This window comes from Mytilus galloprovincialis, chromosome 13 (genome assembly GCF_965363235.1).
Source record: "Mytilus galloprovincialis chromosome 13, xbMytGall1.hap1.1, whole genome shotgun sequence".
NCBI lineage: Eukaryota > Metazoa > Mollusca > Bivalvia > Mytilida > Mytilidae > Mytilus > Mytilus galloprovincialis.
In genome coordinates, this window is record NC_134850.1 from 6800878 (window position 1) to 6805693 (window position 4816).

General features: G+C 32.0%; 1 long non-coding RNA gene across 1 annotated transcript; it reads right to left on the reverse strand.

Moving 5' to 3' along the window:
• Positions 1-633: 633 nt before the first annotated feature.
• On the reverse strand, positions 634-2129 carry LOC143056761 (uncharacterized). The gene is made up of 3 exons (XR_012972498.1): positions 1752-2129; positions 1316-1394; positions 634-752 (listed from the first exon to the last, which is right to left on the reverse strand). It is a non-coding gene; the product is annotated as an uncharacterized LOC143056761 (long non-coding RNA).
• Between the last annotated feature and the right edge of the window lie 2687 nt (positions 2130-4816).

A 4816-nucleotide genomic window follows, 5' to 3' on the forward strand; every position in this document is an offset into this window, starting at 1 on the left:
TACCTGATAATGAAAGAAAACACCAGAAACTATTTACTGAGGTGATTTTAAATAAACTAAATGGGATTTCATATATGAACATAATTAGTCCCTGGTTAATAAACATTGTACAGTATATTCAAAATACAATAAAATTAAATCACTTAGTCTAGTGTTTTATTTATACTACTAGTACTTTTAAAATTGGTGATTATTAAAGAAAGACAACTCTTACTTCCAAAATTTCTGGACAAAATGTTTACTTGAATCAGTGATTGAAGATCACCCATTTCAGTCTAACTGATATATGCATGTATGTACAAGTATTTATATACATGTATAAACTTGTAAGGTTGAAAAAATAAGCTAGTTTTTGATTTTACCGATCACCTAAATGTCAAATAAACTTAATGCAATTTTTCCCCTCCAATTGCAAGTTATTTCAAGCATAACTGTCAAGTTTTGTCTCAGTCAGAACTATAGTTTCAGAGAAAATCACTATAATGTAAGGCCATACCCTACGGCAATTTCAGTCCAATTTCTTCGAAAAATCCTAATTTCAGTGTATCATTATAAAATGCAGTGTTGACTAATATCTGATCATAAACTCATGATATATGCATTCAAACAATTAAATAGAATACAAAAGACAACTTTAAGATGATAAACAATTTTATTGCACCTTTTAGAGTTCATTTGAAGGTCTGTTTTGGTCTGTTTTGGTCCATTTTTCCTCCTTCCTTCCTTTTTCATCAAAACTTGATATCTTTTGTCTAAAAAATAAAACAAATGTGATTATTTTCCCACAAAAATGAAATAAATGTAATGTTAAATCAATAATTAAAGTGTTTTAGCTGAAAGAACTGTCTCTATAAATGTTAACAGTCTACACGGAAGTTTCTATAAGCCCTTATGTGTAACTTGAGTTTTTGGTCTGTTCCCCGAGTGTGAGAAATAACGGTTCCCTTTCAGTCAATCATTTATTGCTACTGGTATCAAAGTCTTTTTATTTACTCATAACAGTATATTTCTAATAGATTTACACAAAAAGTCCACTTTCTTGTATTTTACATTAGAAAATGGGGAGAAAGAGTAATAAAAAAATACCTCAAAATGTTTTTAAAAAGGGTTATGTCCCTTGGAATGCTGGTACAAAAAATAATTGGTAAGAATTATAAAGTTTAAGTATGTGAGACTGGATTCTGATGTGGATAAATCCAGGACAAATAAGTGTTTAGATGAGTTATTGTCTGTGCAAAATGTAGACGGCACAATGGCAAATTGTAAACTTTTGCGGCCAAAACAAAAAAAAAACATGATGATAGTTGATACATACTTTAATGCTGAAGTGTCATCTGCAGACCAATTCACATATAAGATTTTTCAACAGAATGCTCTTCAGAACATGGTTAACACTGAAATAAAAAATTCACATGTTGTATAAACAAAACAAAAACTGTAAGGGTAATTTAAAATTTAACACAGTAATCTAAATACAGCTTCGTCTGTCCACCCATTTGACTAAGAAAACACCCGTAAACCCCCATTTCAATGCAATTTTACCTCAAACGTACTTTCTGTGTCTAAATCCATTCCGAATAGTCCATGTTTACAATGTATGAACTGGTTTATTAATAACTTTTAAAAATGAAAGTACAATAGGGTCACGAGTGCACATTTTAGTTTCCCTAAATAGGTGTAATACCACCATTGATTTTTCCCTATTAGTCTTTGTTAAATTGGCACTTTTAAAAAAATCGTACAGTATTTACCTTTATTTCAACCAAAGAAATACTTTGCATGTGTAAAGTTCAATCCTTTCCAGTGATACAGTGAAAATTTCACACTACATTTCATTGCATATAAGAAAGTAACCACCGCCGAGGGTAGACAACCCAATTTTTACACTGTTATTTACTGGTTACCTGCTTTGGTAACTATGTAACCTTAACGTTCCAAAATATTTTATAAGACCATCAAATAAAAAAAGAATGATGCTTTCAGACACCCAACATACATATTTACGACTCAGAAAAATTTAAGTGCATTGAAATGCAGGGTTAATTTTCTACAACTGTCAAATTCAAGGGAATATTTTTTTAGGCCTACTTTCGTATGCAACCGGATGTGACGTACCATGATTTGGTGGTATTACACCTAAAATAAGAATGATTTTTTTGTGGATCGAATCAGTCAATCTAATGATTTAGCTATATTTCACTTTCAATGTTGACATTCTTTCTATTAAGGTTTTGAGTTGAGTTTTTTTTTTTATTAAAAAGAATGCTTTCACCAACTTGCGAAATTTTGGTGAATTGTTTATATCTATTGACAAGAGCTCCCTTTTGATTTTCATAAATTTTAGATTTCACGTTTTTGAGTTACAGAGTCATATATTTGTCAGAAAAAGGGATTACTCTAGATTCGGAAAAATAACTTGAAAATGCTTTCAGCAGTTCTCATGAAACTTTGTAGTCCGAAATTACTCTACAAGACGCGATCCCACGGCCCAAACTTGTCTGGCAAAACAGCCGTTGGACGTCAGAGTAATCTCGGACTAGAAATTTTGGTGAATAGTTTATATCTGTTGATGTTTATAATTTTACAAAATATTTAGATTTTACATTTCTGAGTTAAGGGGTTTTATTCGCTTAAAAGAAGGTGGGATTTTCCAGTTTTCGGACAATAACAGAACAATGTGTCAGCAAATGTTATAACATTTTGGTGAATTGTTTATATCTATTAATGTAATCTCCTGTTTGATTTTCATAAATTTCAAATATATGACATTGAGACGTAATTAAACTTATTATGTGAAAATGTGACGGGCGTACCATGCACTCATGTCATTACTGTAAATGTTTATTGATTTATAGCGTACTAAAAAATAAAGCACTGTAAAAAAGTTTGGGAACAAATGAGATCACACCTAGTTTTTTGGTGGGGTTCGTGTTGTTTATTCTTTGATTTTCTATGTTGTGCCGTGTGTGCTGTTATTTGTTTGTCTTTTTCGTTTTTAGCCATGACGTTGTCAGTTGTTTTGGATTTATGAGTTTGACTGTCCCTTTGGTATCTTTCGTCCCTCTTTTGGAAGTTGAAAGAATTGCATGTACTTTTATATAAATGTCCAGGTGGGATGCTTCAAAACAAAAATAGGCTTCATAATTTAAAAAATTTGGGACAAAAAAAAACAACAATACATCAGTTAAAAGGAGGACAGAGATTTATTTTGACATTTCCCTTCTGTAAAAATATGAATATAAAAAAAAATCCCTAAAAGGCTTAATCAAATCAGTGTCATGGTCAGTATATAATTATACCAAAACTGTTTTTATGTTTACCGGACAGGGATAGATAAAAGTGGGGATGTGGGATTAAAAAAAATGGAAGAGGAGGGGGGAGGGGGCTTGGGCATTCAAGAAATGAAAGCTTTAAAGGGAGAGAGTTTTAAAATAACAGCGATGGAAGGGATAGGAGGCCTTTACGGGATCGGTTTTTTTTAAGCTCAGGATTTCGGGATCCGAGATTTTTTTCCCCCGAATTTCAGGATGTCGGGATTTAAATTTATTTAAATTCGGGACCTCGGGATTTCGTGTTTTTAAGCCCGGGTTTCGTGATCATGACCCCTCATAACCCCCTCATTTATTGACCTATAAATTATATTGTCGCTCTATCGGCTATCTATAATAAGCTCGTACATTTCACGAAAATTATTGAATATTGAACAATGTTGAATGAGGAAAGCAGTCGACATAATCTATATTTCTTTGTTGTTAAATAAAAGGCAGTTACTTTTTTGCCGGCACTGTGTGAACTATCTTAGTTCAAGCCGGCAAAATAGCTTATTTCTATAGAAATGGCTATTTTACCGGCACCATTAATTTAGTGTCATTTTGCCGGCGCTGGAAAAATAGATTATTAGTTAGCAGAGGGACATTTTATGTATACATGATAATAATAAAATAAATTAAAACTAATAGAGACAAGTCACGTTAGAATAGCAAGTCGCTGCCTAGTAAGCGGAAGCTAAGTTGAAACCTATTTCATTTAAAGATATGTGATACTATAGTATGTTATTCAAATAACAAGCCATTATTTCAAAAGCAATATTTTTTGGAGCTATGCGATTGTCTATGTCATATTGTATATATTATTTTTTTATCAGGTTTATGATGATGCAATAGATTTCTATACGATTAACTCAGTCATATTAATCAGAGTTGATCATGCAAATATCATATTTATCATGCATTGTAATTTCAATGAAAAAAATCACCACAATTATTAGTACACTTTAATTTAAACTGTAATTGTACTGATCCTCGGGGCGTCTTGATTGACAAATACAAATTGTTGTTGTTGTTGTTGTTTGCTATTTTGCCGATGCCCGAAAAAATGTCTTTGCTTCAATATAATTATGTTCCCTCCTGTTATAAAATCAAGAATTAATGAGTTTGGGATGTTTCCACTAACTGATCAAGAAATTATTTCATTCTGACGTTTAACGCCATTTCAACTGGTACCGTATGAGGACGTCGTCAAACCGGGAACCGAAACGTTCAAGTTCAAGGCCATCATTAGCTCATACCGACCGTTAATATTTGTATATTTCGAACACAGGTATTTGGGGCATGGATCCCCCTTTTTTGGACCTCACTAAAAAAAAATTGTTTAGTGTTTTTTTATTTATTTACAATATTCTACAATGTATAAACATATATCAAGTCTCAATAATCCATTGCTAGTCGTTTACAATAACTTTTTTACTATCCATACGAGCCCCAAGTGAAAAAAGAAAATGTAATTACCTTTGATGACTGACCTACTTTCACTTTGG